Raw genomic sequence first — 17185 nt, forward strand, 5'->3', positions numbered from 1 at the left:
GGTGGGTGGTTCAGTTCGTGGGCTCCTGACTCTTGATTTTTGGCTCAGGTCACGATCTCACAGTTCGTGGGTTCAAGCCCCGCATAGGGCTCCGTGCTGACAGCACGGAGCCTACTTTGGATTCTCTGTCTCCCTCACTCTGTCTCTCTCCTGCTTTCTCTCTCTCTCTCTCTCTCTCTCATAATGGATAAGATAAACATTAAAAAAAATACATATTTTAAAAAAAGAAGAATTCTTCCCTGTCCATGGGCTCCAAACCCCGACATTTTCCACATCAAAAAGGACAGGCACTCTCAGCTCCTAGCAATGGAGCCAAGGTGGATACAAGGCTGCCATAGCTTCACATTGCTTTGAGAAGCCAGAAACCCAGTCTTTATAGTGAAATTTCCAGATTGCAAACACTACCACCCCCAAACAAAACGTGTTCACGGGCTTCAGTTTGCAGCCTCCGGGCAGGGTTTTAGGTGGCAAGATCAGAGCTAGGCACTGGCCCAGTGATGCTGGTGACTGGTGGGGAAAATGGCCTGGAGGGGTCCACAGTGGAGGCAGGGACGCAGTTGTTGACCTGGGTCTGAGTCAGGGGTGGGATAAAAAGGAAAGGAGAGCTCGGAGAGGGGTAAGGTTGCTGGACAAAATAGAGAAACCCCCCAGTTAAATCTGAATTTCAGATTGGGTGCCTGGGTGGTTCTGTCAGTTAAGCATCCGACTTTGGCTCAGGTCATGATCTCATGGTTGGTGGGTTTGGGTTCGTGAGTTCAAGCCCCTCATTGGGCTCGGTGCTGAAAGCTCATAGCCTGGAGCCTGCTTTGGATTCTGTGTCTCCCTCTCTCTCTGCCCCTCCTCCGCTTGCACGCTCTCTCTCTCTCTCACCCTCAAAAATACATATTTTAAAAAATCTGAATTTCAGATAAATAAAAAATTTGTTTTATTATTTATATTTTGAGAGACAGAGCACAAGAGGGGAAGGGGCAAAGAGAGAAGGAGTCACAGAATCTGAAGCAGGCTCCAGGCTCTGAGCTGTCAGCACAGAGCCTGACACAGTGCTCAAACTCACAAACTGTGAGATCATGACCTGAGCCGAAAGCAAACGGTTAACTGACTGAGCCACCCAGCGCCCCTAAAAATTAAAAGCAAATAAATAAATAATTTTTAAAGTAAATGTTTGTTCAGTTTTTTAGTTTTTTAAAAATGTTTATTTATTTTTGAGAGAGAGGGAGAGACAGAGCACAAGCAGGAGAGGGGCAGAGGCAGATAGGGAGACACAGAATCCAAAGCAGGCTTCAGGCTCTGAGCTGTCAGCACAGAGGCCGACACAGGGCTCAAACTCACAAACTGTGAGATCATGACCAGAGCTGAAAGCGAACAGTTAACTGACTGAGCCACCCAGGCTCCCCTATTCATTTTTTAAAAATAATTAATTTATTTTGAGAGAGAGAAAGAGTGAGCAGGGGAGGGGCAGAGAGAGAGGAGAGAGAGAGAATCTGAAACAGGTTACAAACTGCCAGCAAAGAGCCTGATGCGGGGCTCGAACCCACAAATCATAAGATCATGACCTGAGCTGAAGTCAGATGCTTAACCAACTGAGCCACTCAGGCACCCCATGAAAATCTTTTTAGTTTCAAAAAATGATACAAAAAAATAACTCCTTGTTCATCTGAGGTTCCAATTCAGAAGGTATTCTGTAATTTTATTTGCAAAATAAACCTGGCCACCCGGGGCCGGGGTCCTATGGCAAAGAACCTGACACGTGGGCAGCAGTGCTGTAAGGTGTCCAGCAAAGGTCAGGGCAGCAGCGCCTCCCTTGGGTACCTGGTGAGGGCTGCTGGGCCCTTTTAACCCAGGCCACCGTCCAGGATGAAAGAGCCAGTTGAATCCCAGATGTCAGCAACCCCCACTCCCCCGCCCCCACCTCCTTGCCCCAGGCCATTGTTGCAGGGTGACCCTCAGGCTGGGCTCTGGAGTGGCAAGGAGACTGAGTCCATGGAGAGGAGGAGGAATAGGGGAACCTTCCTTTCCCCAGGGCCTCTTCCTGCAGCACAGCCTGGCACTGTCTGCCTTCCCTCCCCCTGCTAAGGAAGATGGTTCTCCCATCACTCTGATCACCTTTGCTGGACGGGGCTGGTGGGCAGGCTGAATGTTGTGCAGGGCTGGTGGGCAGGCTGGGTGTTGTGCGAGTGGGGTCTGCACCAGGTTTCCTCCTCCCCTTTCTGCCCACCTGGCTGGGTCCTCATCCTCCTTGACCTGCCTTCATGAGGGGCAGTCCCTTCAGCCTTAACCTTGAGCTTGGTTCTCTCTCCTGACAATCTCATTCGGGGCTTCAGTGACCATCTGTAGGCTGAGGACTAAAGCAGGACATTTTTTTTTTTATCCTGCCTACTTAAACCCCAAGGGTATTCTGACCTGCTGTACTGGGGGTCCCCTCAGCCTGCTCACCTCCTCTCCTCTCTCTGACCCTTCCTCCCTCCCTCTCTCTCTCTGCCCTTCCCCTTGGTCCCTCCTTCTCCCCTCTCCTTCCCTCTCTCCCCTCTCCTTCTCCCTCTCTCCTAGTGTTCCTCAACTATTCTTTTCTTGTAATGTTTATATATTTATTTTGAGAGAAAGAGAGAGAAAGGGAGAGAGAGAATCCCAAGACACAGGGCTCCATCCCATGAACCTGTGAGATCATGACCTGAGCCAAAATAGAGTCAGATGCTTAACCGCTCAACTGACTGAACCACGCAGATGCTCCTTCCTCAACTATTCTTTCCTATCTCTCTCTCCATTTCTGTCTTATTCCCAAAACTGCTCCAAAATTTCTTCTGGATTCCTTAAGAAATGTAGACAAACTATGACGGCTCCACCCAACAATGGAAAATAAAACTGATAGGTAAACCTGCAGGGTAAAATTTATGATTGCCTTAAAACTCTTGGAAAAGTCAGCTCTGCTTGACATAATGGAGAGCTGCAAAACTCAATCCAGGAGACTGGAACTCGTAGAAATACAAGTTGCAAAAGTATGTATAAACTGACTGATGAAGAAAATTTTGTTTAAAAACTAGACTGAATAAAATTAAATTAAGAACTGATAGCCATGGGGCTCCTGGGTGGCTCAATCAGTTAAGCGTCGGGCTCTCAGTTTTGGTTCAGGTCATGATCTCATGGTTTTGTAGGTTTGAACCCCGCATCGGGCTCTGTGCTGACAGCGCAAAGCCTGCTTGGGGTTCTCTGTCTCCCTCTCTTTCTGCCCCGCCCCTGCTCGCATTCTCTCTGTTTCTCTTAAAATGAATAAACTTCAAAACAAACAAAGAAACAAAAACACACCTGGTTAGAATGGCTGTGATCAAAAAGACAAAAAATAACAAGAACTGATGAGGATGTGGAGAAGAGGGAACCTCTGTGCACTGTTTGTGGGAATATAAATTGAGGCAGCCACTACGGAAGACAGTACGGAAATTCCTCGATGAATTAAAAATAGAACTACCATACCATCCAGCCATTCTACTTCTGGGTATTTCTCTGAAGAAAATGAAAACACTAACTTAGAAAGAAATATGGACCCCTAGGTTCATGGCGGCATTATTTATCATAACCAAAGGAAGGAAGAAGCCTAAGTGTCCATCAATGGATGAATGGGTAAAGAAAATGTGAAATACATGTACCATAAAATAGCCAGAAAAAAGAAGGGATTCTTGCCATCTGTGGCAACATAGGTGGATCCTGACAACAATACACTAAGTAAAACAAGTCAGAGAGAGAAAGACAAATACCATACAATCTCACTTATATATGGTATCTAAAAAAAAAAACATAACAGGGGCACCTGGGTGGCTCAATCAGTTAAAGCGTCCAACTTCAGCTCAGGTCATGATCTCGCGGTTCGTGAGTTTGAGCCCTGCATCGAGCTCTGTGCTGACAGCTCAGAGCCTGGAGCCTGCTTTGGATTCTGTGTCTCCCTCTCTGCCCCTCCCCTGCTCTCTCTCTCTCTGTTGTCCCCGGCTCACACTCTCTCTCTCAAAAATAAATAAAATATTTTATAAAAATTAAGAAAAAAGAATAAACATTAAAAAAAATTTTAATAAAAAAAATAAAAAACAAAAGCAAACATGAAACCAAGCTCAAAAATAGAACAGACTGGTGGTTGCCAGAAGCAGGGATGGGAGGGTGGCTGAAAGGGTGAAGGGGGTCAAATGGTACAAACTTCTAGTAATAAAATGAGTAAGTCATGGGGATATACAGTATTGAGTATAGCATGGGGACTATAGTTGTGAATATTGTACTGCATACTTGAAAGTTGCTAAAAGAGTACATCCTAAAATTTCTCATCACAAGAAAAAAAATCTGTAACTATGTATGGTGACAGATATTAACTAGATTTATCATAGTGATCATTTTGCAATATATACAAATTTGAAGCATTATGTTGTATACCTATAACTACCATAATGTATGTCAATTCTACTTCAATAGAAAAAAAGAAGTTAATTTGTGGGGCGTCTGTGGCTCAGTCGGTTCGGTGTCAGACTCTTGATCTCAGGTCAGGTCTTGATCTCAGGGTCGTGAGTGCAAATTCATGGCATGGAGCCTACTTAAAAAAAAAAATCAAATCGAAATATTTCCATTCAAGGAAACCACAGGGTTAAAATGCCTCTCATCTGTTGAAGACTAACAATTTTATATAACTGCCTGATCTCCAGACATAAATACACAGCTGCTCATGGAACATTCTCACCAAGACATCTCAAAGCCTCATCAAATATAGACGTCCAGGGGCGCCTGGATGGCTCAGTCGGTCCTACTTCAGCTCAGGTCATGATCTCACGGTTCATGAGTTCAAGCCCCACATCAGGCTCACTGCTGTCAGCACAGAGCCCACTTTGGATCCTCTGTCTCCCAATCTCTGCCCCTCCCTCACTTGTGTGCTTTCACTCTCTCTCTCTCTCAAAGAAATAAACATTTAAAAATATATATGTATAGATGCCCAAAACCAAACTGTTGATTTTCTCTATTAAACTGTTCTTCCTCTCAGACACCCGTCTTAGATGTCAGGACCATCACCCATTCAGTCACTCATGGCCAAGACCAACAACACGGGAATTGCTGCACTGAGGTCCAGGAGAGGACGGGATTTCAGACAGATGACCCTGATACTTGAGGCTGCAGTCACCCTGGAAGCTTGTGCCAATTGGAAAGATGTGGCTGGGAGGGCGAGCTCACCTCTCATGGCCTTGCACAACTGGAGACAAAAATCAGAGTCAGGATGGGGCACCTGGCTGGCTCAGGCAATAGAGCGTGCAACTCTTGGTTTTCTTTAAGTTTACTTACTTATTACTTATTTATTTTGAGAGCAAGAGAGCATGAACAGGGGAGGGGCAGAGAGAGAGAGAGAGAGAGAGAGAGAGAGAGAGAGAGAGAGAATCCCAAGCAGGCTCCGTGCTCAGCGCAGAGCCCAATGTGGGGCTCGATCTCACAACCCTGAGGTCATGACCTGAGCCGAAATCAAGAGCTGGATGCTCAACTGACTGAGCCACCCAGGCGCCCCTTTTCCTCTTCTCATAAGGACACCAGTCCTATTGGATTAGGACCCCGTCCTTATGACCTCACTAAATCTTAATTCCCTTCATTACTAGGCCCACTGGAGGTTAGGGCTTTAATGTGTGGATTTGGGAGGGACACAGTTCCATCGCTAACAGCCCGGACACAGAATTCAGCCCAGGGGCTGAGCGTGATGAGATCACCACTTCCCTCAGCAGGATAAAATCCCCCTGGTGACCCCAAACCCGGCCCCTGATGCGGCTGCAGCTTCAGGTTTCCCCACAACCCCAGCTCCAGACATACTATTCTCTCTGAGTCACCCCCACCTGTACCCGCCCACTTCAGGGCCCCACGTGTGTCCCTCGGCCAGCATACCCTCACCCTGACCCCTAAAGGTCTTCCTGACCCCCCACACCAGGTCTGGCCCCTGGTTACCCCCCTTTGTGGCACCACTTTGACCACTGGCATGTCTTTTTTTTTTTTTTTTTTTTTTTACATTTATTTATTTAGAGAGACAAAGAGAGTGGAGGATGGGGCAGAGAGAGAGAGAGAGAGAGAGAGAGAGAGAGAGATCCCAAGCAGGCTCCACACTGCCAGAGTGGAGCCCGTTGTGGGGCTCGAACTCATGAACCGTGAGATCATGACCTGAGCTGAAGTCAGAGAATGTGTGACTCTTGATCTCCAGGTTGTGAGGTCAAGTCCCACACTGGGTGTAGAGATTACTTAAAAATAAAATCTTTAAGAGGCAACTGGGTGGCTCAGTCAGTCACCTGACCCTTGATTTCAGCTCAGGTCATGATTCCAGGGTCGTTGGATAGAGCCCCATGACCAGCTCCTCACTGAGCATGGAGCCTGCTTGGGATTCTCAATCTCTCTCTCTCTCTCTCTCTCTCTCTCTTCCTCTCTCTCTCTCTCTCTCTCCTCCTCTGCCCCTCTCTCCAACTTGCATTCTCTCTCTCTCAAATAAAAAAAAATGAAAAATGAAGAAAAAAAACAAAGTCAGGGGCCTGCCAAAGGTAGGGGACCAATAAACACTACGTTGGGTTAAGCCCCAGAGGACTGCACCCTAGAAGTAAAGCTGAACTGAAAACCAGCCCTTCCCTGAATAGTAGTCCCACTCTGAGTCATCCTGGGGCAACATCATGCCCTAAGTATGAACTAACATGATCTCAGTTTGCTAATCCCTCCAGGCACCTGGCAAAGGCAATAGAAAATTCTTTTTGGCAAATGACAAAATCACCCCACTGCAAATTATTTCTACAAATAATATCACAACTGTAATATTCAACGTACAGAAACAACCAGACACGTGAGAGAAAGCAAGATTCCTTGAACTAAAACCATCAGAAACAACAGTCAACAGAAATACAACTGGAAGAATTCTGGACTATAAAACAAATTACATGTACTCTGTTCAAAAAATTAAATACCAAAGGGGCACCCAGGTGGCTCTGTCGGTTGAGTGTCCGACTTCGGCTCAGGTCATAATCTCAAAGTTCGTGAGTTTGAGCCCCGCATCAGGCTCCGTGCTGACAGTTCAGAGTCTGGAACCTGCTTCGGATTCTGTGTCTCCCTCTCTCTCTGCCCCTCTCTCACTCACACTTTGTCTCTCTCTCTCTCAAAAATAAATAAGCATTAAAAAAAAAAAAGAAATTAAATAACAAAATTGAAACTTCCAACAAGGAACAGGAAACTATATAAAATTATATAGCACATGTATAAAAGGAGTAAGTGGAAACTAAAAAGTAAATTACAGGGGCGCCTGGGTGGCTCAATTGGTTAAGTGACTGACTCTTGGTTTTCGACTCAGGTCATGATCTCATGGTTTCGTGAGTTCGAGCCCCGCATTGAGCTCTGTGCTAACAGTGCGGAGCCTGCTTGGGATTCTCTGTCTCCCTCTCTCTCTGCCCCTCCCCCACTTGCGCAGTCTCTGTCTCTCAAAATAAGTAAATAAATTAAAAAAATAAAAATAATAAAAATAAAAAATAAATTATAAACTTAATGGGCTGATTTTTTTAAGTTTATTTATTTTTAAGAAAGTGCAAGCAGGAGAGAGGCAAAGAGAGAGGGAGAGAGAGAATTCCAAGCAGGCTCTACACCATAAGCACTGAGCCTCACATGGGGCTCAAACCCATGAACTGTGAGATCATGATCTGAGCTGAAGTCGGATGCTTAACTGACTGAGTCACCCAGGTGCCCCATTAATGGACTGATTTCACAGCAGATTTGACGTGGTTGAAGAATGAATCAGAGAAGTGGAAGACTGGTCAGAGGAAACAATCCAGAAAGAAGTATGGAGAGACAAAAAAAGGATGGAAAAAAAACAGAAGAAAAGGTTACAGATATGGAACCTACAGCAAGAAGGCCTCACATACATCTAGTTTCAGTCCCAGAGGAAAAGAAGAAAGAGAGAGCAGAATAGAGGCAATGTTTGAAAAGATGATGGTTGAGAATTTTCCAGAATGGGTACAAGATATCAATCTATAGATTTAAGAATTCAAACGGATCCCAAGTAATCTCACGATCCGTGAGATCCCACCCTGCATCTGGCTCTGCGCTCACAGTGAGGAGCCTGCTTGGGATTCTCTCTCTCTCTCTCTCTGCCCCTCCCCTGCTCATGCTCTCTCTCTCTCTCTCTCTCCAAAAATAAATAAATCAACATTTATACAAAATGGATCCCAAGCAGAGTAAATAAAAAGAAATCCATACCTTGACCCATCATGGTTGAAAATGTAGAAAATCCAAGACAAAGAGAATAGGAAAAGCATCCAGAGGAAAATGATAGCTAATAGTGCTGGTCATTTACTTCTTGTGTCTCAGGTCACAGCTACAATCTGTTGTGTGGTGCTGGGCTAGGGTCTGCGAATGGCATTTCCCAGGCCCCCTTGTCAGATGACCTCCTGTTTGGTTCTGCCAGTGGGAGGCACTAAGGGAGATTAGCCGGCAGGGGAAGGGGATTCCTTCCTGTCTCTACTTCCTGCTGGCTTTACTTCACTGGCATCCAGCTCCTTTCAACACTCCCAGCACTAGCCACACCAACCCCCCTTGCAGGTCATAGCCCAAGCCATCAGGGTCCCTCTTCTGGGGGTCCCCAGAAGGGCTTCCTTCTCCAAGACTCTAAGTGCTGTTAACCCTGCCCCTTCCCTCTTCTCTTCCCAGGTCCAGGGGTAGAAACTATAAACCGGGGCAACCTCAGTACCCTCTTTTGCTCTTTGGGTCTTCCAAAATCTGTGCAATCCACTTTGTGTATTATTTCCCCTTTGTTTGAAAAAACTAGCATGGTTTACGTTTTCCTGAGTGGACCCTAAGGGATCCAGAACTCTCTAAAGGAGACACAGAGAACATGGTAGATAGCATCTTTGTTGTCAATTATTTGCCACCAATCCCTATGGGAAGCTAGTATGTTTCCACCCTGGTGACATCAGGCTTTGTCCGGTGACCTGCAAGGGTAATGACACATGAGGGTAAGTAATGCCTGTTGCTACTTTTCAGTAAAGGCTTTAAGAGCCATCACATGATTTTGCCATGGCTCTTTTCCCTCCATGCCAGGAGCCAAGCATGTCCCAGGGAGGAGCTGCCGCTGACACCACAGGGCATGGAAAGTGAGCCAAAAATAAACCTTTGTTGTTGCAAGCCAAGGAGATGTAGGGGGATGTTTGTTACCGCAGCACACGCTAGCGAAACCTGCCTGCTTCACACAATTTGACTGCATCTCACTCCTTAACAGCAAACATGGGAGCCAGCAGACGGTTAACCAATAGCTTCAAAGTACTACAAGAAAATTACTGGGGCACCTGGGTGGCTCAGTCAGTTAAGCACCCAACTCTTCCTTTTGGCTCAGGTCATGATCTCACGGTTCATGAGTTTGAGCCCTGCATCGGGCTCTGTGCTGACAGTGCAGAGACTGCTTGGGATTCTCTCTCTCCCTCCCTCTCTCTGCACCTCCCCTGCATTCTCTCTCTCTCTCTCTCTCTCTCTCTCTCTCAAATAAATAAACTTAAAATTTTTTTAAAAGAAAATTACCGCCAACTTAGAATTCTATACTCAGAGAAACTATCCTTCAAGAAGAGACACCAGAAAGACATTATCAGACAAAACCTGGGGGATATGCCATCAGCAGACCACTGCACATTAAAAGAATCTAAAAACAATTTTTTTTGTTTGTTTTGCAGAGAGAAAATGATTGAGAAGGAAGATCATGGGCACAGGAAGGAATGAAGGACAAAAAACACAGCAAATATGCGGGTCAATCGAGCTGAAGACTGACCATATGAAAGAACAGTGGTAAATAAATACAGTGTGCAGTGCTTGGCTGGATCCTGTACCAGAAAGGGGTGTGAGTGGAAAATCTGGTTGAACCCAAATGAAGCCTGCAGTTTATATTCCTGCACCACTGTTAACCTCTCTGCTGTCATCATTGTGTTGTGGTTATGTATGATGGTTTTACTTATTTATTTATTTATTTATTTGTTTATTTATTTATTTTTGAGAGAGAGAGAGAGAGACAGAGACAGAGTATGAGAGGGGGAGGGGCAGAGAGAGACACACAGAATCCAAAGCAGGTTCCAGCCTCTGAGCTGTCAGCACAGTGCCCGATGTGGGGCTCAAACCCACAGACTGCGAGATCATGACCTGAGCTGAAGTCAGATGCTTAACCAGCTGAGCCACCCAGGAGCCCCTTATGTGTGATGTTAACACAGGGAGAGGCTCAGTCAAGGATATCAATGAACTTCACTATTTTTGCAACTTTTCTCTACGTCTAAAACTACGGCCAAATAAAACAGAATCATCGGGGTCTGTATTGCCGGGTGGTGACCTCTGCCCAATCCTGCTTCCTCCCCTTTTCTTTCATAGATGTTCCAGCCCATAAATTCCTGTGCTCCAAACCCCACCTCAGTGTCTGCTTCCCAAAGGATGGACCCACAACAAGCTGTTCATTAGGTTGTGTGACCTTCCCACTGGCTCATCAGGTGAACTAACCCCACCAGCCTGGAAAGCCCCCTGGGGCTGGCAGCTGTATGCAGAATAAGAGGCAGGTACAGGGAGTGACCCCCACGATGTCCACACCGCACAGGGCATGACCTGCCAAGGGCATGATAAACACGTGCCTGGAGGACCTTGCCAACCACGTGAAGGTCTGTGTGTGGCCTGGATCTCCAAGGTGGTGGAGCTGGTGGGAGGAGAGCTGCTGCCCAGGTAGGTTCGGTCGGAGGGTGGGGTGGGGGCGTAGCAGCGCCAGGCAGGTGAGGGTGTGTAGGAGCCTGTCTGGCTCTCCTGGGTGGGGCTGGGTAAATGTTTGGGTACATGGCTCTGTGAGGCGGGCCTGCCTCGGGTTGGGGCTGGAAGCCAGATGGGCAGGCTGTGTCGGGCACATGTACTCAGCAGGCTGAGGAAGCAGGAGAGTAGGAGCAAAGGAAAATCTCTGCCTCAGCAGAAGATACAGGGGAGACAGTGCTGATGTTCAGACTTCCAAGGTCGGGGGCGCTTCATGTAGCAAGGCCCAGGGCAGCGACGGCTGTGCCTCAGGCTTAGCTGACCAGCTGGACATGGGTAGCTGGGAGGGCGCATGAGGGGCTCACTGGGCGGGGCACCTGGGCAGCTCAGTAGGTTAAGCATCCGACTTCGGCTCAGGTCATGATCTCGAGGTTCGTGGGTTCAAGCCCCGCATCAGGCCCTGTGCTGACAGCTCAGAGCCTGGAGCCTGCTTTGGATTCTGTGCCTCTCTCTCTCTCTCTGCCCCTCCTCCCTCAAAATAAATAAAACATTTAAAAAACATTGAAACAGTGCACACTGGCATCTTAGCCAATTTCTCCACAGACACATGAATCCCACAGGTGACAAAAGGTCACTTCTCTTCCTGGCCTTTCCTTCAGGGGAGAGCTTCCATTCTCTCTCAGGAGAGCAGTGTTGGTGGGCAGGGGGCCCAGCAGAGAGGACCATCTGTGGAAGGCCATGCCTGGCGGACCCCAGGGAGTCTGAACCCTTCAGCTTCGTCTTTGGCCATTGTACCTGAGCAACCACACACCCTTAAAATAAATGGCAGTTACAATTTAAAATGTGTGTCCACACTGAAATACTGCTGGATGAAATACCATAATGTCCGGACTTTGCTTTCATGTAACCTGTGAGCGGGGGTGGGGCCGGGGCGTGGAAGGAATGTTTATATGGAGATGAATAAAACCCTAAAGCAGGGTGATGAAGACCTGGGAGGGTTTTTATTCTCCTCTATGGGCCTTGGTGCATATTTGGAAATTTCTGTAATTAAGCTTTAAAAGTAATCTGGATGAAGTCCTTGCTCAAAACGAAATGACTGGCCCCTACTACTGTCTTTTAGGTAACCCTGGAACGTAAGGATCCAAGTTCACTTCAGTGTACAACTTTTTTTCTTTCTTTTGTTTTATTAAATTGCTTTTTAGAAAGAGAGCGTGAGCAGGAGCGAGGGGCAGAGGGAGAGAGAGGGAGACACAGAATCTGAAGCAGCTCCAGGCCCTGAGCTGTCAGCACAGAGCCCGACACCGGGCTCAAACCCACAGACCCTGAGACCATGACCTGAGCCGAAGTTGGACACTCAACCAACTGAGCCACCCAGGAGCCCCTTTCTTGAGCTTTTTGAGTGTAGCTGACACACAATGTTGTATCAGTTTCAGGTGTACAGCATAGTGACCTGACTTTTTTTCTTCCTTCATGAATTTTGTAAATTGTGGTAAAATACATCTAACGTGTAATTTACTGTCTTAACCATTTGCAAGCGTGCAGTTCAGTGGTGTTAAAGCACATTCACGCAGTTGTGCGACCGATTTCTAGAATCTCTTCATCTGGTCAATGCACGGTTTTGCAGTGACTTCCCCAGACTTCTTGCAATTTCCCCCCCACCCCCTTTCCCACCCATAAATCCCTTGGACAGAGGGACTGGAGGCCAGGTCTCCCAAATTCCAGAGCAAGGTGCCCTGTTAACCATCTGGGCGGCAGATGTGGGGCCAGGCCAGCTGGCCGGAGACCAGCCGGTGGGCCAGTTGGGTCGCCTGGACTTCCGGCAGTGTTGGCACTGCTGTCCTGGCTGGCTCCTGCAGGTCTGAGCTCTCTGCCCCAGGGCAGGCCCCTGAGCAAGTCCTGGCAGCTGTCAGTTTCCACCCTACCCTGCAGGCTGGAGCTGCCCCGGTCATTGGGGGATGGGGTGGGGGGGTGGGCAGGAGGGATGAACCAAGGCCCCTCCCTGGCACGGGTGACTCAGGAAGGGCAGTCCTGGGCCCGGGAGTCCACTTTCACCCCAGAGTGTGGGGCACTCTCCCCGGGGCGCGGAGTCAGGGCCCTACTGCCTCGATCCTGCCAGCCATGATGCCCCGCCATGACACAGATCTCCTGGAAGGGCTGGCAGCAGCTGGAACGGGCCCCTACCAGCCAGCCTGCTCTCTGCGAGGTATGAAATCCACAGGCTACCTCTCCAGAAACGCCCCACTCTCTTCCCTCCTCCCTCGGGCCAGGGCCTGGCTCTGCTCCAAGGGGACCAGAGAGGATGAGAGAAGGCAAGGAGTGAAGGGCAGGTGGGGCACACACCGCTGTCAAGCCCTTCCTTCACAGTGGTGCCATTTCATCCTCCAGGCGGCTCTGCGTGTTCACACGAGGAAACTGAGGCTCAGAGGGCAACAGGAAGTTACAGACTGGGGATTAGCGCCAGGCCTGCCTCTCTTCCTCCTTCTCCTGGTGAGAAAGAAGCGATACAGTGGCTTTTTGGCAGATGGTGTGTTGGAGCTGAACACGGCCAACTGTCAGGCCCTGGAGGAGGTCCTGGGGGTCTATTCATAGACCAGAGACCAGTCGCTGTGCATTCAGGGCTTACTGTCTCCAGAAGGTGACAGACAGAAGATCCACAAACGCTGTACTGCCGCAGGGATGGAAGATGGGGGCAGTAACCTTGCCTTGGACGTGGGGCGAGGGACACAGCAGGTGCCATTAATGGGTGCTCCTAAGGACCAGCCCTAACAGATGAGGACACTGAGGCGGTTCCCAGTGCAGAGGTGCACAAGACAGGGGCAGAGGCCAGGCCCGAGGGGGGCATGGGACTAGTCCTAAAGCTGGGATGCCACCTTTCAAGAACACGAGGTTGAGGACAGAATGTGTGGACTGGGATGCACCCTCTGGGGCAGAGTGGGCGACAGCTGGGAGCCCGAGCATGGGCATAACTGCTGCAATAGTCAAGGAGAAAGGTGACGAGGCCAGAGGTGGCAGGCAGAGAGAAGGGGACAGTCCCTAGTCACCATGGGTAGGCTCCGGGATTTAAAAAAATTTTTTTTTTAAGTTTTTTAATTTATTTTGAGAGAGACAGAGACAGTGCAAATGGGGGACGGGCAGACAGAGAGGGGGACAGAGAGAACCCCAAGCAGCCTCTGCGCTCCTAGCACAGAGCTGGATGCAGGGTTCAAACCCACGAAGCCACGAGATCATGACCTGAGCAGAAACCAAGAGTCGGATGCTCAATCTACTGAGCCACCCAGGCGCCCCTAGGCTCTGGGATTTTGAAGTCCTGGCCACTCTCAGGCAGCAAGGATGCACCTACTCTCTAGCCCAGGGAGACAGATCAGAGACATCGAGAGTGCATGCTGGGTGGGGACACCACGTGGCGTCCCCGGCCACTTGAAGACAGGCCCCATGAAGCACTTTGTCCTTCTGACAAACTTGCCTCCTTTCCGCATCAGGAGAAGTGGAGTCGGATAAACTAACATTTACAGATGGCCACCATCTGCCAGGAACTGTGTCGAGTGCTTCACATTACTTCACACGATCTCCTTTTCAAGGTGAGAAAACTGAGGTGCAAAGAGAGAAATTAAATGGTCCCAGGTCAGCCGATTCAGGAAGTGGGTGCAGCCAGGGAGCTTGCTCCCCTTCCCCTGGCCTGGTGCCCAAAGTGCCACACCCCTTGGCATCACTGTGGCTGAACACAGTAAGCCCCATGTCTAGGAGGCAAGATACCCAGCTTCCAGGCCCAGCTCTGCCAGGAACCAGCTCTGATATGCGTTCTGGGGGAGTTTTTCCATCAGAGGAGGTTGGGCTGAAGGTACCCCAGGGTTCAACGTAATGCTCTACGGTTTATGCCCTAAGGTTCATGTTTGTGAATGTGCACAGGAAGGCATGAGGGTAGAGGGCACGGTGCATATGGAGGTGGACAAGGAGGAACTTTCTGGATTGGGACCAAAGCTGCCTCTCCCTTGGGGCAGTGGGTCCCCTCTGCCCTGTACTGCCCATCCAGGGGATCAGGACAAACTCAAAGGGCTCAGAGAAACCAGGCAGGAAGGAGCACCTTCCCAGATTGGCGGGAGGGGGGGTGATGTCCTTATCAGCCTGGAGTCTAGACCTATGCAGGAAGTGGGAGACAGATAGCCAGGCTGGAGGGGGCATGGTCAATTTTGTTTCTTTCTTTTTCTTAGCTTATTTTTTTATTTACTTTGAGAGAGAGAGCGAGCTGGGGAAGGGGGAGAGAGAGAGAGAAAGAGAGAGAGAGAGAGAGAGAATATCCCAAGCAGGCTACACACTGCCAGTGCAGAGCCCAATGCAGGGCTCGAACTCATGAATCATGAGATCATGACCTGAGATGAAATTTAGAGTCAGACCCTTAACCGACTCAGCCACCCAGGCACCTCAATTTTGTTTCTCTAACAAGAGTTCTGTTAGAGGGATAGAGCCAGGCTGCTCTCTGCCCCTGCTCCAGCCCCCCTGCATTCTGCACCCAGTCCAGTTCAGTGAAGTGGTTCCAGCTCCCTATGCAGCAACCAAGGTACCCCCCAGCCTCTGCTCTGCTCCCCTTCATTGTGCAGCCACTTTCCCAGGATTCCATTCAGCCAGGACCCTCCTGCCCTTCTCCCCTCCCCTCTCCTCCCTGTGTTTAACATCTCTAGACTCCAGAGTATTTTCTGATTTCTTTCCCTCCTGTTGGGATGTTCCAAAATACTGAACACCCTTCCTCTCCCACCTCCCTCTGGCAGCCTGGTACAGAGAAAGAACATTGGACTTGGGGTGGGGGAGTGGTCAGAAGATCTTGGATAAGGTGCTGTGTTTTTTGTTTTTAATTAATTTACTTTTGAGATTAAGAGAGAGAGCACGCGAGCGGAAGAGGGGCAGAGAGAGGGGGGACAGAGGATCCGAAGCAGGCTCCGTGCTGACAGCAGAGAGTGCAATGCCAGGCTCGAACTCACAAACCATGAGATCATGAACTAAGCCGAAGTTGGACGTTTAACCTACTGAGCCACCGGGGCACCCCTATAGGCTCTTGACAATGGTGAGCACCCTCCTCCCTGGAAATGCCTCCCACCGTTCAAGTACCACCTCAAAAGCGATTTCCCCAGTGAGGCCTTTCCACAGGTCCCCAAAACGGTAAAGTGTGTCCCTGTGCTAAATTTTTATCTGTCCCAGTGAGTAACCCTACCAGACTGGGGGCTCCTCAAGAGCTAATATCCAAAGTAGCAGTGATGCGTTTTCTTAGAGATGAATCCTCTTAAATTTGGCACCCCCATTGTTAGTAAACGGGTAAGGACAGCACAGAATCCAAGGGATTGCAAACTGGTGACCCATGAGCCAAGTCTGATCCACGGGTGACGTGTTTTCTTTTCTTAATTGTGGTTAAATTCACACAACGTCAAATTAACCATTTTAAAGTGTCCAATTCAATGGCATTTAGTACACTCACGATGTTGTGCAACCACCACCTCTCATGTTCCAAAACATTTCCTCATCCGAAAAGGAAACTCCATGCGCATTAAGCGTCACTCATTTCTCCCTCCCTACAGCCTCTGGCACCAATCTGCTTTGTGTCTCTAGGGATTTACCTACTTCATACAAGTGGAATGATACCACAGGGGGCCTTCTGTGCCTGGTTTATTACACTTAGCATAATTTTTTGGAGGTTTTTCCATGCTGTAACAGGTATCAGAAGTTCATTCCTTTTTATGGTTGAATATTATTCCATGGCATTGATATACCACAATGTGTTCGTCCATTCATCAGTTGATGGGCAATGGACTGTGTCCACCTTTGGCTATTGTGAAGAGTCCCGCTATGACCATTGGTGTACAAATACTTGAGTCCCTATTTTCAAATTCTTTGGGGTATACACCCTGAAGTGGAATTGATGGGTCATTCGAGGACTCTGCTGAGCTTTTTGAGGAAGACACCTGCTTTAATTTTTTGAGTCTGAATGCCTTTAGGTGTTCATCTCTGTCTCTGTCTCCACCTCCTCTACTGTCCTACACCCATTTGACTCAACATCGTCTGGCCCCTGAAGGCATCTGAATCTGCTGCCCCTGTAAGACTCTGGCGGCAAAACAAAAAGAAGAGAGAGAGAGAGAAGAAAAGAAAAAAGGAAAGAAAAGAAAAGAGAAGAAAAGAAAAGAAAAGAAAAGAAAAGAAAAGAAAAGAAAAAAATCTTAGCGCCCAATTCAGTCGCTAACAAGCCGGAGACCTTGGGGTCAATCTCTCCAGCTCTCGGAGTACCTTTTGCTCAACCTCAAAACGGGTAACAATGCTTACCTAAGAGGAGGCGGCGAGGATCTGGGAGTTGATGGACGGAACGCGCCTCTTCTGAAGCTGCCGAGTTCTGGAAACGAAGAGGAACGGGCGAGGCCGGGAGGAGGAGGAGGGGGGCTGGCTGGACGCCCTCCGGGGGCGTCGGCTGCGCGGGGGCTGC

General features: G+C 48.7%; 1 long non-coding RNA gene across 1 annotated transcript in view; it reads right to left on the reverse strand.

The window, feature by feature from the left end:
* LOC132681678 (uncharacterized) overlaps positions 1-17149 on the reverse strand; it is a 28294-nt gene extending 11145 nt beyond the window's left edge. The window contains exon 1 of the long non-coding RNA XR_009611196.3: positions 17029-17149. This is a non-coding gene — a long non-coding RNA (uncharacterized LOC132681678). The remainder of the gene's footprint in view (positions 1-17028) is intronic.
* Between the last annotated feature and the right edge of the window lie 36 nt (positions 17150-17185).

The sequence above is a fragment of the Panthera onca genome, chromosome A1 (genome assembly GCF_046562875.1).
Source record: "Panthera onca isolate mPanOnc1 chromosome A1, mPanOnc1 haplotype 2, whole genome shotgun sequence".
NCBI lineage: Eukaryota > Metazoa > Chordata > Mammalia > Carnivora > Felidae > Panthera > Panthera onca.